This window comes from Bombina bombina, chromosome 9 (genome assembly GCF_027579735.1).
Source record: "Bombina bombina isolate aBomBom1 chromosome 9, aBomBom1.pri, whole genome shotgun sequence".
NCBI lineage: Eukaryota > Metazoa > Chordata > Amphibia > Anura > Bombinatoridae > Bombina > Bombina bombina.
This window is the reverse complement of record NC_069507.1, coordinates 17,625,741-17,643,317: the sequence shown is the minus strand read 5'-3', so window position 1 is coordinate 17,643,317 and position 17,577 is coordinate 17,625,741. Positions and strand designations below refer to the sequence as shown.

The 17,577-nt window shown below is 40.4% G+C and overlaps 1 protein-coding gene across 4 annotated transcripts in view; it reads right to left on the bottom strand.

Annotated features, from left to right (window-relative positions):
- Positions 1–17,577, bottom strand: part of ASCC1 (activating signal cointegrator 1 complex subunit 1) — a 376,933-nt gene that overhangs the window by 101,366 nt on the left and 257,990 nt on the right. Inside the window, exon 1 of one of the 4 annotated variants that reach the window (XR_008399255.1) lies at positions 11,974–17,164. The exons of the other annotated variants lie outside the window; for them this stretch is intronic. The gene's annotated coding sequence lies outside the window, so the exon portion shown is untranslated. Of the gene's footprint in view, positions 1–11,973; positions 17,165–17,577 lie in introns of those variants that run through there. 4 annotated transcript variants of the gene reach the window in all.

The following is a 17,577-nucleotide window of genomic DNA, read 5'->3' as shown; positions in this document are numbered from 1 at the left end:
CATAAATAATAAGGGTAGAGGGTCCTGCCCTTGAGTCACTGTAAACTGTAAACCATCTTCACATAAAATGATCAATAGGGCAGGTGGACTTGTGTGTTTATATCTAAAAGAAGTCCAGCAAGGCTTTTGTTCCTAACCAATCGGCTGACAAACATTGTTTTAAAGAAGGGTGTATCTCAAATCTGCTATGAATAAGGCGTCCAGCCGAAATGCGCAAGCCAAGGGCTCTTAATATTTGTCTTATGAAATGAGATACAGTACTTATTATTGTAAAAAATGTATATCTGTGTAACCTGAATTTTGTTTCTAAAATGTTAAAAGTGTGTAACTATGTGTGTGTATCCACATATATGTGTGATTGTGTGTGTTGTAAATCTGTTTGTATGTGTGTGTTTGTGTATATATGTGTGTGCATGTGTATTTGTGTGTTTGTGTATAAATGTGTGTGTATATATATATATGTGTGTGTATATATGTGTGTATATATATGTGTGTGATATATGTGTGTGTATATATATATATATATATGTGTGTGTTTGTGTGTGTTGTAAATCTGTTTGTATGTGTGTGTTTGTGTATATGTGTGTGTATATATATATGTGTGTGCATGTGTATATGTGTGTGTGTATAAATGTGTTTGTGTATATGTGTGTGTATATATGTGTGTGCATGTGTATTTGTGTGTTTGTGTATAAATGTGTGTGTATATATATATGTGTGTGTATATATGTGTGTGTGTATATATGTGTGTATATATATATTTGTGTGTGTATATATATGTGTGTTTGCGTGTGTTGTAAATCTGTATGTGTGTGTTTGTGTATAAATGTGTTTGTGTATATATGTGTGTGTATATATGTGTGTTGATTATTATTATTCTTTATTTATAAAGCGCCAACAGATTCTGCAGCGTTGTTTATGTGTGTGCATATGTGTGTGTGCGTTTGTGTATTTTTGTGTGTGTATATGTGTGCATATTTCATGTGCGTGTATATATAATGTGTTTATATATATGTGTGTGTATGTGTATGTGTGCTTGTCTATATGTGTTTTTGTGTGTATATGTGTGTTTGTGTGTGCATGTGGGTATGTTTGTGTGTGTGTATGTATATATATATATATATGTGTGTGTTTGTGTGTGCATATGTGTGTTTGTGTATGCGCATATGTATATGTGTGGGTTTGTTTATGTGCGCATATGTGTGTATGTGTGTGCACATATGTATATGTGTGGGTTTGCTTGTGTGTGTATATGTGTGTTTGTGTATGTGTGCATATGTGTGTATATGTGTGTATATGTGTGGGTTTATTTGTGTGTATACAGTCATATGCAAAAGTTTAGGCACCCCTGACAATTTCCATGATTTTCATTTATAAATAATTGGGTGTTTGGATCAGCAATTTCATTTTGATCTATCAAATAACTGAAGGACACAGTAATATTTAAGTAGTGAGATGAGGTTTATTGGATTAACAGAAAATGTGCAATATGCATCCAAACGAAATTAGACAGGTGCATAAATTTGGGCGCCCTTGTCATTTTGTTGATTTGAATACCTGTAACTACCTAGCACTAATTAATTGGAACACACAATTGGTTTGGTTTGCCAATTAAGCCTTGAACTTCATAGACAGGTGCATCCAATCATGAGAAAAGGTATTTAAGGTGGCCAATTGGAAGTTGTTGTTCTCTTTGACTCTCCTCTGAAGAGTGGCAACATGGGGGCCACAAAACAACTCTCAAATGACCTGAAAACAAAGATTGTTCAACATTATGGTTTAGGGGAAGGCTACAAAAAGCTATTGCAGAGATTTAAGCTGTCAGTGTCCACTGTGAGGAACATAGTGAGGAAATGGAAGACCACAGGCACAGTTCTTGTTAAGGCCAGAAGTGGCAGGCCAAGTAAAATGTCAGAGAGGCAAAGGATGGTGAGAAAGGTCAAAAACAGCCAACAGACCACCTCCAAAGACCTACATCATCTTACTGCAGATTGTGTCACTGTGCATCGTTCGACAATTCAGCGCACTTTGCACAAGAAGAAGCTGTATGGGAGAGTGATGCGAAAGAAGCCTTTTCTGCACACACGCCACAAACAGTCGCTTGAGGTATGCAATCGCACATTTGGACAAGCCAGCTTCATTTTGGAAGAAGGTGCTGTGGACTGATATAACAAAGATTGAGTTATTTGGTCATAACAAGGGGCGTTATGCATGGTGGCTACAGAACACAGCTTTCCAAGACAAACACTTGCTACCCACAGTAAAATTTGGTGGATGTTCCATCATGCTGTGGGGCTGTGTGGCCAGTGCCAGTACTGGGAATCTTGCTAAAGTTGAGGGTTGCATGGATTCCACTCAATATCAGCAGATACTTGAGAATAATGTTGAGGAATCAGTCACAAAAGTTTAAGTTACGCCGGGGCTGGATATTTCAACAAGACAACGACCCAAAACACTGCTTAAAATCTACTCAGGCATTTATGCAGAGGAACAAGTAGAATGTTCTGGAATGGCCATCCCAGTCCCCAGACCTGAATATCATTGAAAATCTGTGGGGTGATTTGAAGCGGGCTGTCCATGCTCGGCAAACATCAAACCTAACTGAACTGGAGATGTTTTGCAAGGAGGAATGGTCCAAAATACCTTCATCCAGAATCCAGGCACTCATTACAGGCTATAGGAAGCGTCTAGAGGCTGTAATCTCTGCTAAAGGAGGCTCTACTAAATATTGATGCAATATTTCTGTTGGGGTGCCCAAATTTATGCACCTGTCTAATTTAGTTTTTCTGTTAATCCAATAAACCTCATTTCACTACTGAAATATTACACCCAATTATTTATAAATGAAAATCATTGAAATTGTCAGGGGTACCTAAACTTTTGCATATGACTGTGTGTGTGCATGTGTGTGTATATGTGTGTTTGTGTATGTGTGTGCATATACAGTGGGGCAAAAAAGTATTTAGTCAGCCACCAATTGTGCATGTTCTCCCATTTAAGAAGATGAAAGAGGCCTGTCATTTTCATCATAGGTATACCTCAACTATGAGAGACAAAATGTGGAAACAAATCCAGACAATCACATTGTCTGATTTGGAAAGAATTTATTTGCAAATTATGGCGGAAAATAAGTATTTGGTCAATATCAAAAGTTCATCTCAATACTTTGTTATATATCCTTTGTTGGCAATGACAGGTCAAACGTTTTCTGTAAGTCTTCACAAGGTTGTCACACACTGTTGTTGGTATGTTGGCCCATTCCTGCATGCAGATATCCTCTAGAGCAGTGATGTTTTGGGGCTGTCACTGGGCAACACGGACTTTAAACTCCCTCCAAAGGTTTTCTATGGGGTTGAGATCTGGAGACTGGCTAGGCCACTCCAGGACCTTGAAATGCTTCTTACGAAGCCACTCCTTCATTGCCCGGGCAGTGTCTTTGGGATCATTGTCATGCTGAAAGACCCAGCCAAGTTTCATCTTCAATGCCCATGCTGATGGAAGGAGGTTTGCACTCAAAATCTCACGATACATGGCCCCATTCATTCTTTCATGTACACGGATCAGTTGTCCTGTTCACTTTGCAGAGAAACAGACCCAAAGCATGATGTTGCCACCCCCATGCATCACAGTAGGTATGGTGTTCTTTGGTTGCAACTCAGCATTCTCTCGCCTCCAAACACAATGAGTTGTGTTTCTAACAAACAGTTCTACTTTGGTTTCATCTGACCATATGACATTCTCCCAATCCGCTTCTGGATCATCCAAATGCTCTCTAGCATACTTCAGACGGGCCCAGACATGTACTTGCTTAAGCAGGGGGACACGTCTGGCACTGCAGGATCTGAGTCCCTGGCGGCGTAGTGTGTTACTGATGGTAGCCTTTGTTACATTGGTCCCAGCTCTCTGCAGGTCATTCACTAGGTCCCCCCTTGTGGTTCTGGGATGTTTGCTCACTGTTCTTGTGATCATTTTGACCCCACAGGGTGAGATCTTGCGTGGAGCCCCAGATCGAGGGAGATTATCAGTGGCCTTGTATGTCTTCCATTTTCTAATTATTGCTCCCACAGTTGATTTCTTCACACCAAGCTGCTTGCATATTGCAGATTCAGTCTTCCCAGCCTGGTGCAGGTCTACAATTTTGTTTCTGGTGTCCTTCGACAGCTCTTTGGTCTTCACCATAGTGGAGTTTGGAGTGGGACTGTTTGAGGTTGTGGACAGGTGTCTTTTATACTGATAACAAGTTCAAACAGGTGCCATTAATACAGGTAATGAGTGGAGGACAGAGGAGCCTCTTAAAGAAGAAGATACAGGTCTGTGAGAGCCAGAAATCTTGCTTGTTTGTAGGTGACCAAATACTTATTTTCCACCATAATATGCAAATAAATTCCTTCCAAATCAGACAATGTGATTGTCTGGATTTGTTTCCACATTTTGTCTCTCATAGTTGAGGTATACCTATGATGAAAATTACAGGCCTCTCTCATCTTCTTAAGTGGGAGAACTTGCACAATTGGTGGCTGACTAAATACTTTTTTGCCCCACTGTATGTATATTTGTGGGTTTGCTTGTGTGTGTGTGTATATGTGTTTGTGTATGTGTGTATATATGTGTGGGTTTATTTGTGTGTATGTGTGTGCGCATATGTATATTTCTGGGTTTGCTTGTGTGTGTATATGTGTGCATGTGTGTAAATATGTATGTGTGTGTTTGTGTGGGTTTATTTGTGTGGATATATGTGTGTGTGTATATGTGTGTTTGTGTATGTGTGTGCACATATGTGTATGTGTGGGTTTTCTTGTGTGTGTGTATATGTGTGTTTACGTGTGTGTGGATACGTGTATGTGTGCGTGCGTGTGTATTTGTGTGCAGGGGTCAAGTCCTACAAAAAAAAAGTGTGGGAACTCAGCAAGACCTCTACCCCCTCACAAATATTATTGTTTTATACACACACACACACACTGTATTTAAATGCATATCATCTATACACTCTGGTTAATGAAATCGAATTAAAATCAATGAAGGGCTAAATGGTTGCCTTTGGATGGACAATATGCTACTGTCATGTGCTAGTAGTGTGATAGACATACTGTGATGTACAAGTTTTGTGATAGACATACTGTCATGTGCTAGTAGTGTGATAGACATACTGTCATGTGCTAGTAGTGTGATAGACATACTGTCATGTGCTAGTAGTATGATAGACACACTGCCATGTGCTAGTAGTATGATAGACATACTGTCATGTGCTAGTAGTATGATAGACATACTGTCATGTGCTAGTAGTATGATAGACATATTGTCATGTGCTAGTAGTGTGATAGACATATTGCCATGTGCTAGTAGTGTGATAGACATACTGTCATGTGCTAGTAGTGTGATAGACATACTGTCATGTGCTAGTAGTGTGATAGACATACTGTCATGTGCTAGTAGTGTGATAGACATATTGTCATGTGCTAGTAGTGTGATAGGCACACTGTCATGTGCTAGTAGTGTGATAGACATACTGTCATGTGCTAGTAGTGTGATAGACATACTGTCATGTGCTAGTAGTGTGATAGACATACTGTCATGTGCTAGTAGTGTGATAGACATATTGTCATGTGCTAGTAGTATGATAGACATACTGTCATGTGCTAGTAGTGTGATAGACATACTGTCATGTGCTAGTAGTGTTATAGACATACTGTCATGTGCTAGTAGTGTTATAGACATACTGTCATGTGCTAGTAGTGTGATAGACATACTGTCATGTGCTAGTAGTGTGATAGACATACTGTCATGTGCTAGTAGTGTGATAGACATACTGTCATGTGCTAGTAGTGTTATAGACATACTGTCATGTGCTAGTAGTGTTATAGACATATTGTCATGTGCTAGTAGTGTGATAGACATACTGTCATGTGCTAGTAGTGTTATAGACATACTGTCATGTGCTAGTAGTGTTATAGACATACTGTCATGTGCTAGTAGTGAGATAGACATATTGTCATGTGCTAGTAGTGTTATAGACATACTGTCATGTGCTAGTAGTGTTATAGACATACTGTCATGTGCTAGTAGTGAGATAGACATATTGTCATGTGCTAGTAGTGTGATAGACATACTGTCATGTGCTAGTAGCATATGGGACCCACTGTACTTTGCCAACATTTGTGCAATCTCATTTATGCAGCTCTAAGGGACACTCAAGGTCCCATTCAATATAGCTGAAAGTAGTTAGTACACTTGGCACAAATATAAATAAACAGTTGTGGGAAATGAAAATACCACAGGACAATAAGTCCAATGAGTAAATGAGAGCAACATCTCAAAAGAATTTGCAGCAAAATATTGTACAATATTATACAGTCAAGTCCACAGACACGTAACGCATCTGTTCAGTAGCTCTGGTATTTCAATAAAATAACTAAGCCACTAAGGAATCTGATCTTTCTTTTTCAATAAGATTTTATGAGATTTAAGTTTTATTACTCAGAAATGAGAAGTAAAACAAAATACAAGAAAATATAGTGAGAAGCCAACAACCATTAAGAATTAATTTGTGATAGATACGTTTGTTTCATTTCTTATGTTCTTTGTGTTCGATGTCGCACTCTTGAGAGAAAAAGCCAGTGCTCTATACCCAATCACAGAGCTCTATACCCTATCTCAGTGGCCTCTAAGTGTATTTTGTGGTTTTGATTTAGTGCCATACATTCAATAATCTACCTGGCATTGATGTGGTTACTGCTTCCCATACAGCATTAGTCATAGAAATCTCTCCTGAAAACTCAAATGTATCTAAGTTAATCAGTTTATATTAGCATTGTATGTATAATCAATTAAACACTGTATTGCTAAAACTGTGATTTACAGAAGTATGCAGTAATGATCTCCTGTCCCTCTGGGGGTGACATGTGAGACTCACTGTAGCATTGCCCTATACACGGACAATCTCAGTATAACTGCAGTATGCACTCCTGGTCTCCTGTCCCTCTGGGGGTGACATGTGAGACTCACTGTAGCATTGCCCTATACACAGACAATCTCAGTATAACTGCAGTATGCACTCCTGGCATCCTGTACCTCTGGGGGTGACATGTGAGACTCACTGTAGCATTGCCCTATACACAGACAATCTCAGGATAACTGCAGTATGCACTCCTGGTCTCCTGTACCTCTGGGGGTGACATGTGAGACTTACTGTAGCATTGCCCTATACACAGACAATCTCAGGATAACTGCAGTATGCACTCCTGGTCTCCTGTACCTCTGGGGGTGACATGTGAGACTCACTGTAGCATTGCCCTATATACAGACAATCTTAGTATAACTGCAGTATGCACTCCTGGTCTCCTGTACCTCTGGGGGTGACATGTGAGACTTACTGTTGCATTGCCTTATACACAGATAATCTTAGTATAACTGCAGTATGCACTCCTGGTCTCCTGTCCCTCTGGGGTGACATGTGAGCCTTACTATAGCATTACTCTATACACAGACAATCTCAGGATAACTGCAGTATGCACTCCTTGTCTCCTGTCCCTTTGGGGACAGAGAACAGTGCACAATTTGCAGAGGTAAACTACTGCAATGCCAGACAAATTTTTGTGCAATGTTTATTACAATTGTTAATTAATTATTGTACAGGGGTTTCAAGTTTAAGCTTAATGTCACTATAAAGGTTATTATAGCCAGTTGTACACTAAGATTAAAATGCTATAAAAACAAAAATTATGACTTACCAGATAATTTCCTTTCCTTCGATACAGGGAGAGTCCACAGCTGCATTCATTACTTGTGGGAATACAGAACCTGGCCACCAGGAGGAGGCAAATACACCCCAGCCAAAGGCTTAAATACCTCCTCCACTTCCCTCATACCCCAGTTATTCTCCCGAAGTAACAAGGAACAAATAACCAACTCCCAAAGGCTTCCTGGAGGGAAGCAAAAAATAAAAGGAACAAGAATGTTAGGAGAACCTCCACTTCCCTCATACCCCAGTTATTCTCCCGAAGTAACAAGGAACAAATAACCAACTCCCGAAGGCTTCCTGGAGGGAAGCAAAAAATAAAAGGAACAAGAATGTTAGGAGAACCAAGCAACCGCCCAACAATCAGAACCATAGGATCTTATGTCAGAGACCCAAAGATGTCACTGCCCACGAACTGAGCCATAAACCTCTGAGGAGGCTTGTGTCCCGCATACTCCACCTACCAGGAAAAAACTGTCTATCCTGAAGAAGTCTGACAGAAACCCCAGGGTAAGATACCCCCAAAAAAGGAAGGACCTCTTCCCATAGGACAAGTAAAAAACTCAGAAATAACCCTATTAGAAGGAAGATCACCAAAAGGAAGAATGTATTGCAAAATGCAATACAGAAAATACGACACGTAGAAAAAACAATCTACAGACAAAAAGGTAATTGAATAATAATTTAAGCTCCACCTCCTGTACAGTTACAAGGAAACCGATGTACCCCCAGAAGGATAAAACTAACCCTAGAAGGGAGCAAGGGATTGACTTGCTGCAGGCAGGACCCTAGCAAGCACAACTGAATACCAGGAAGATCAAAAAGCATCTGGAACCAGAACACAACAGAAAGCAAAAATTGCTTGCGAATGACATGCCAGAGAAGGAACTCCAGCTGGAATCCAACCGTAACCTTCTGCTTGCCAAACAGCTAAGCTAACCAACAGGCTATCTATGCTGGCTACCCCTTCAAACAAGAACCAGCTAGACAAGCTCTGAGCCAGCTAATTTCAGAAGAAAGAAGCATACTCCAGTATCCAGAAGCGATCAGGACAAGCTAACTCCTCCCAACAAAGAGAGAGAGAGGGAACACTCCACACCCAAAATAGGTGATGAGTAACCAGTTACGGGCTGAAGGAAAAAACCTTCAGAAACCAGCCTACTCTCGGCTTAGGCCCAAGCGGCCCCTCGCAAATCCCGGAAGAAAATATCCCAAAACGCAAAGAGACCCTAACCCGGAGGATCCCTGCAACAAGGGAACTGTCATGGCATTGAGACCTCTAAACCGTGACTACGAACTCGCTGCAAAAAATGGAGTAACAGTCTCACTGACGCGCACTCCAGACAGGATCAAGCCATCCTCACAAGAGAGATACATGACTGAACAAAAGAAGGTTAAAATCGACCTCCTCAGAGTCTTAAGAAACTGTCACAGCAGGATTCAAACTCCAAGCCTACAACTCGCTAGTCCGGGAACTAATCCCTTAGTCACATAGTCCTGAGGACCTCAGCTGAGAAACTCGATCTGATTTCTTCAGATACACATTTGAAGAACCTCTGGATAGACAGAGTAAAACAGATGAACCTAAGGACCATCCGTTCCGAAAGAGCACGCCCAGAGAACGGATCATTGTCAAGAGCAGTAGTGAACCTCCGCCCACCACCAAATTCGAGACCCTCCCGTCTACGCAGGAAGAAATCACAAACTCAGAAATGATCCACTCACCAAGAGGCCCCAACTGGCAAGGATCCAGAAGACCAGATCTCAGAGCAAAATGCCCTACTGAAAAACAAACCAAGGAGAATTGGAAGGAAAATCCTGATCCACATTCCCCAGAAACACTCTCCCTACTGACAGGGAAGAGACCAAGACAAAACTGCCCCGGGGGAAGTAAGAGAATAAAAATCCCCAATACTGGGAGATCTGGACCCACTGGAGAACGCTACCCCCACCTGTATCAAGAAAGACTGCAAAGACAGAGTAAAAAACCCCAAGCTAAGTTGAAGACTGAATCTAACACCCCCACCACAGCGCCAATGAAGGCCTGAAGGGGAATTGGAGGACAGAACCGAAGAAGAAAACTAACTTTGTAAGCTGTAAGGCAAAGAGCGTTCCTGTCTGAAAGACCAAGCCGCATCCAAAGGATCCAACCTGGCGCCACACTAGAACTCAGTCTAGGTCCAGCTCTGATTGATGAAAATGGAAGAACTATATTATGAAATCACTTTGTGTGGCATGAAAATATAGTGTAGGTGTTACAGAGTATACCTGAGCAACTGTCAAAGCAACTAAAATAAATCAAATATCAAAGCAATATATAACAAAATAAAATTTATTTGTCTTATTTAAAATAACACGGAAATATTGCCTACTGATAATATGGTAATATGACCGGTCATATATAGTTTACAAACACTATGCTAAAAAATATATAAAATAAGCTAAAAATAGCTAAAAATAGCTGAATATTGGTGCAATTAGGTCTAAAAAGATATTGGGATGGTTGCCCTATATAAACGAGTAAATCCACCTATGGAATCTTGGCTCATATGAGATTAAGTGACAGTGAAAGTTCAGTTTGGAAAGAAGTAGGTATAAAACTTTCTACTTAGGGATGAAGTAATGTTATGGCTCCGTTATAGGAGTAAACAGGGGTTAAAACCCCGTATGGAGATATTGGCAGTTCCGTTATTAGCAGTTTCTGTGATAATAAGTTAATACCTTCTTTTAGGAATAACCTCTGACAACCACGCTGCAGGGCCGCTACACCTCTATGGTGCCTACCTGCTCTTTTCTCGAGCTGAATCCTCTGTCAGGGTACGGCACAGGTGTCCGGCGCGGCTCACTACAGCTGGTGACGTCAGGAACGCTGGATGCGTGTCAAATGTAGGTCCGGTCTGGATGAGAAACTCTGCGCAGAGTATTAGAAGTGGATCAAGTAGTCCCAACGAATCCTTTGCAATCCTTGTAGAGAGTAATGTATTGTCACTTTGTGATTATTCATCTAGGTCCATCAACGCGTTTCACCATATAACATGGCTTTATCAAGATAAAGCCATGTTATATGGTGAAACGCGTTGATGGACCTAGATGAATAATCACAAAGTGACAATACATTACTCTCTACAAGGATTGCAAAGGATTCGTTGGGACTACTTGATCCACTTCTAATACTCTGCGCAGAGTTTCTCATCCAGACCGGACCTACATTTGACACGCATCCAGCGTTCCTGACGTCACCAGCTGTAGTGAGCCGCGCCGGACACCTGTGCCGTACCCTGACGGAGGATTCAGCTCGAGAAAAGAGCAGGTAGGCACCATAGAGGTGTAGCGGCCCTGCAGCGTGGTTGTCAGAGGTTATTCCTAAAAGAAGGTATTAACTTATTATCACAGAAACTGCTAATAACGGAACTGCCAATATCTCCATACGGGGTTTTAACCCCTGTTTACTCCTATAACGGAGCCATAACATTACTTCATCCCTAAGTAGAAAGTTTTATACCTACTTCTTTCCAAACGGAACTTTCACTGTCACTTAATCTCATATGAGCCAAGATTCCATAGGTGGATTTACTCGTTTATATAGGGCAACCATCCCAATATCTTTTTAGACCTAATTGCACCAATATTCAGCTATTTTTAGCTTATTTTATATATTTTTTAGCATAGTGTTTGTAAACTATATATGACCGGTCATATTACCATATTATCAGTAGGCAATATTTCCATGTTATTTTAAATATATAATGTTACTCTCAATTAATGTTTGTTATATGGAACACAACAGTAGTAAAAATTTGGTTGTTACACTTTATTTATTGAATCAACTACTGACAAGCAGATTCTGAAAAATAAAGTGTTTTATTATTTCAAAATATACACAGTCTATATCTTTATCTTATAAACACACACTGTATACCTTTTGACAGAATAATTAAAGTATTGGACAGGGAAATATAAGACCACCTTATGGTAAAAACAGGTTGTTAATAACAACTCTGATTCACAGGTTGTTAAATGAAGCAAGCAAGACTGGGCTATGGTAGAAGTAAGGTAAAGTTATTCAGAACACACTCTGGCTCAGCGTGCAGAAAAGTACACAGATCCTGGATTCACACTCAAAGAATAATTTCAGGATGGAGAGCGTAATACTACCTAAATATGTATAATCAAATACTGCAATATTTGTAAGTGGTAGCAAGCTAAGCAGTCAGTAGTAGTATTTGCAGAGAGTGTACCTGAAATGCTGCAGGAGCTGAGAAGTCTGATGTGGAGCAGGCAGGCAGCGTGTGAATGCTAAATGAGGAGGAAGTGAGCGTGTGAAGTCACTGGCAGAGCTGACAGCCTGGAATGTAGCAGCGGCTGCTGCTGAAGCAGAGAGACACTGAGAGAAGGTAATAAATCTTCCTTTACCCCACTGAGGAATCTTGCAGAGGCATCAAATGAGGAAGTAAGTGAGAGTAGGATCCGGTATTTAGGAAATCCAGCAGATATTTCAACCTGTTAGAAAATAAGGCAGAGAGGCTTAGACAACTTGTAATCCAGAGCATAATACAAGGAGTACTCAGTGGATACTGGAACACAATACCAAGCACTGATTGCAATGTGCTGTGTTGTTTTATAGGAGGAGCAATCAATTAGGAGAAACTTCAGAGTCTCTTAAAGAAACAGTGCTCAACCCTGACATGACCCCCCGCTCAAGGAAGCTGTTCCACAGCGGTAGGACGGGGTCGATCAGGATGCCTGCGATGAAATTGAGACGTAAGGCGAGGAGCATTCAAGTTGGTGATGGGTTCCCAGGTGTCCTCGTCAGGTGAATAATTTTTCCACCTAACCAGATATTGTAAGACCCCCTTATAAAATCTGGAATCCAAAATGGATTCAACTTCATATTCATCCTGACCGAGGGTGGTAGCAACAGGTGGTAGAAGAATTCGCTGATCCCTTGTGCGGGCATAAGGTTTTAGAAGGGAAACGTGAACTGTTGGATGAATCTTAATGTTGTTGGGAAGTTGTAATCGGATGGCATTCTTATTGATGATGCGTTCTATTGGGAATGGACCTATGAACAAGCTTGCCAATTTTTTAGAGGGTATTTGGAGTTTTAAGTTTTTTTTTTGTGGATAACCAGACCAAATCACCCACAACATAGTCAGGAGATGGTCTCCTTCTGAGGTCGTAGTAGTGTTTCTGTGTCTTCTGTGCTGAAAGAATATTGTCTTGAATGAATTTAAAGTTTTCTTGTATTGTATTGACAATATCATCAACCAATGGGGAATCAGAGGGGTTGTGTGAAGTAAAAGTGAAGTCAGGGTGATAGGCATAATTCGCATAGAAGGGCGTCATCTTTGTGGAGGCGTTCAAGGAATTATTGTATGCATATTCAGCCATTGATAGGAATTTCATCCAATCTGATTGGTGATAAGAACAATAACATCTTAAGTAATGTTCTAGCCACTGATTCAGTCTTTCTGCCTGCCCGTTTGTTTGGGGGTGATAAGCTGTAGTAAAGCGGTGATCGATCTGGGTTACTTCACATAGTTTGGTCCAAAATTTTGAGGTAAATTGTGTTCCTCTGTCACTAGTTAATATAGGAGGTATGCCATGTAACTTGACTATATTATCAATAAACAGAAGAGCTGTTTCAGAGGAAGTGGGGAGTTTGTGATAGGGGATGAAATGAGCCATCTTTGTGAATAAGTCAATGACTACAAATATTGTAGTTTGTTTGTTTGAAAGAGGCAAATCAACAATGAAATCCATGGAGACATGGTACCAGGGTCTTTCGGGAACAGGAAGAGGCATGAGTAATCCATAAGGAGCTTTGCGATCTGGTTTGGAGGTGGTACAAACCTTGCAGGTCTTTATGTACTCTTGAATAGTCTCCCTCATCTTTGGCCACCAAAAGGTTCGTGAGAGGCGTTCCATAGTCCTACGAATGCCAGGGTGTCCGGAAAGAGGGGTATCATGAGAGGCTTTTATCATCTGTAACTGCAAATGAGGAGGAAGATACAATTTACTCCTGTGGTAATATAATCCGGCAGACTTATGGAGTTCTGGTTTAGGAGGTATTGGAACATCTTTGCAGTAAGTTTTGAGTTCAGAGATGATTGGAGTTATCAGTCCAACAAAACAATCAGGAGGTATGATGCTGGATCTGAGTGGGAGCTCTTCAGATTTTATGAGTGAACGGGATAAGGCATCAGCCTTTCCGTTTTTATCTGCTGGTCTGTAAATGATGGAAAAGTTAAAGCGATCAAAATAGAGGCTCCAACGAACCTGTCGGGCTGAGAGAGTTTTGTTTCTTTGGAGATACTGCAAATTTTTATGATCAGTAAAGATGTTAATAGGTATGGTAGTTCCTTCGAGCAGATGTCTCCAATGTTCGAGGGATCGGCGGATTGCTAAGAGTTCTTTGTCTCCAATAGCGTAGTTTCTTTCAGCAGGTGACATTAATTTGGAGTAAAAGGAGATGGGATGTAGAGGTTGACTTAAAGAACTTTGCTGAGAGAGAACGGCTCCAATTGCATAATCCGAAGAATCGACTTCTAACGTGTACTGGTACTGAGGTTTGGGAAAATGCAAAATGGGAGCTGATGTGAATTTTCTTTTTAAAATTTGGAAAGCTTTCTCTGCCTGAGCATTCCAGATGAAAGGTGTTGTACTGCCAGTTAAAAGTGTTAAAGGCTTGACTATAGAAGAGAAGTTTTTGATGAATTTTCTATAGTAGTTTGAAAAACCCAAAAACCGCTGTACATCCTTCCTTGATTTAGGTTGAGGCCAATCGAGAACTGCGTTTACCTTTTCAGTCTGCATTTGAATACCTAAGGGGGAGATGTTATAGCCCAAGAAGGATACTTGATCTGTGTGGAACATGCATTTTTCAGGCTTTGCATATAGTCTATGCACTCTAAGCCGGGAAAGAACTTGACGAACATGTTTTACATGTTCTTCTCTGGTTCTAGAATAAATGAGAATGTCATCCAAATATATTACAAGACATACGTCCAACAGATCTCTGAACACATCGTTGATAAAGTGCTGGAACGTAGCGGGGGCATTACACAGGCCGAAAGGCATTACCAGGTATTCGAAAAGACCATACCTGGTCCTGAATGCCGTCAGCCACTCATGGCCCTCCTTTATCCTTATTAAATTATATGCCCCTCTTAAATCCAACTTGGTGAAGATGGTGGCATCAGAAAGTCTTTCGATCATTTCTGGAATTAAGGGTAATGGATAACGATTCTTAATTGTACATTTATTGAGTTCGCGGTAATCAATAATGGGTCTTAGACTGGAATCTTTATTTCGCACGAAGAATATCCCAGCTCCAGCTGGAGAAGTGGAAGCTCTAATAAATCCTTTCCTTAAGTTCTCCTCTAAATATTCTTTCAAATGCTCCAATTCAGGGGGGCTGAGAGGATAGAGATGACCGTAAGGGATCTTGGCACCAGGTTGAAGGTCTATCGGACAGTCATATATCCTATGAGGTGGTAAGTTCTCTGCCTCTGTCTTACTAAACACATCTTTAAAATCAGAATATTCATTGGGTAGGTTATCTATTGTTGTATGAGTTTGCATTAATAAATGACCAGTGAGACAAGTATTTCTGCAATAATCTGAATTAAACTTTATTTCAAAAGGGGACCAAACAATAGTTGGGTTATGAAGTTGCAACCACTTCATCCCAAGAACCAAAGTGAAATGAGGAGAGGGTAAGACATCTAAGGACATCAATTCTGTATGTCCACAGATATTCACAAAAACAGGAATGGTCTCATGGGTTATGGGACCAGAAACCATGGGTGATCCATCGATTACTTTGATGGGGACTGGTGTCTTCTTGCAGATCAAGGGGATACGATTCTGAAGACAATAGTGAAGATCTAAGTAGTTACCAGTAGCCCCTGAATCAATGATAGCGTCATCAATTTTCAGTAGACTTTGTTCCAGCTGTAGAGAAAGAGACAGCGTGCAATAAGATGTCTTTAACTGAGAATGTACAGATGAATTAATAAGTTTAAACTTACATTTCTTAGACTTTAACAAGACTGTGCAGTCTTGAACATTGTGAGTAGGACTGGCACAGTATAAACAAAGATTCTTCATCCTACGGCGTAATTTCTCTTCAGGACTGAGTGGTCCTCTGAGGATTCCTATCTCCATTGCCTCAGGCTGAGGTTTAGCGGAGGCGTAGTAAGGACTGGTAGTAGCAGAGTATGAAATTTTAGGTTTTAAATCTGTTGCAGATTTTTCCGCTTTTCTCTCACGGAGGCGGCGGTCAATTTGAGTAGCCATTCTCATAAAGGCGTCTAGAGTTTTTGGTTGTTCAATCCTAGCAAATTCGTCTTTCAAAGCCTCAGAGAGACCAATACGGAATTGGTTCCGCAAGGCTATGGGATTCCAAAGAGAATCAGCAGAAAACTGTTTAAAGTCTGTGATATACTCCTCCACGGGTCTTTTGCCTTGTTTGAGGCTTCTCATGGAGGATTCAGCTGTGAGCTGGATATCTGTATCTTGAAATAATGCATCCATGGATGCAAAGAAAGCTTCTAGTGATCCTAAAATTGGATCCTCTGTCTCAAAGAATTTGTCAGCCCAGTTTCTTGGTTCCCCTCTGAGGAATGATATGGTGGTCAGAACCTTCACTCTCTCAGTGGGGTAAGTCCTGGGTTTCATGGAAAAGAGTAAGTGGCAGGCATTTTTAAACTGCCTGTACATTTTTCTATTGCCTGAGAAATGCTCTGGTAAGGAAACCTGTGGTTCAAGCATAGTCTCAAATTGACTAGATTTCAGTGCAATGGATTCTTTTATAATATTTCTTAGTGCAACATTTTCAACTTGTAAGTCGTGTAAGCCCTGGGCTAACTGATCAACCCTTTGAGTGAGATTAAAAACAACCTGTGGAAGATCTACTGGTTCCATATTTTTTTTTTTTTTTTTTTTTTTTTTTTTTTTTAGGCTTGGTATTATATAATGTTACTCTCAATTAATGTTTGTTATATGGAACACAACAGTAGTAAAAATTTGGTTGTTACACTTTATTTATTGAATCAACTACTGACAAGCAGATTCTGAAAAATAAAGTGTTTTATTATTTCAAAATATACACAGTCTATATCTTTATCTTATAAACACACACTGTATACCTTTTGACAGAATAATTAAAGTATTGGACAGGGAAATATAAGACCACCTTATGGTAAAAACAGGTTGTTAATAACAACTCTGATTCACAGGTTGTTAAATGAAGCAAGCAAGACTGGGCTATGGTAGAAGTAAGGTAAAGTTATTCAGAACACACTCTGGCTCAGCGTGCAGAAAAGTACACAGATCCTGGATTCACACTCAAAGAATAATTTCAGGATGGAGAGCGTAATACTACCTAAATATGTATAATCAAATACTGCAATATTTGTAAGTGGTAGCAAGCTAAGCAGTCAGTAGTAGTATTTGCAGAGAGTGTACCTGAAATGCTGCAGGAGCTGAGAAGTCTGATGTGGAGCAGGCAGGCAGCGTGTGAATGCTAAATGAGGAGGAAGTGAGCGTGTGAAGTCACTGGCAGAGCTGACAGCCTGGAATGTAGCAGCGGCTGCTGCTGAAGCAGAGAGACACTGAGAGAAGGTAATAAATCTTCCTTTACCCCACTGAGGAATCTTGCAGAGGCATCAAATGAGGAAGTAAGTGAGAGTAGGATCCGGTATTTAGGAAATCCAGCAGATATTTCAACCTGTTAGAAAATAAGGCAGAGAGGCTTAGACAACTTGTAATCCAGAGCATAATACAAGGAGTACTCAGTGGATACTGGAACACAATACCAAGCACTGATTGCAATGTGC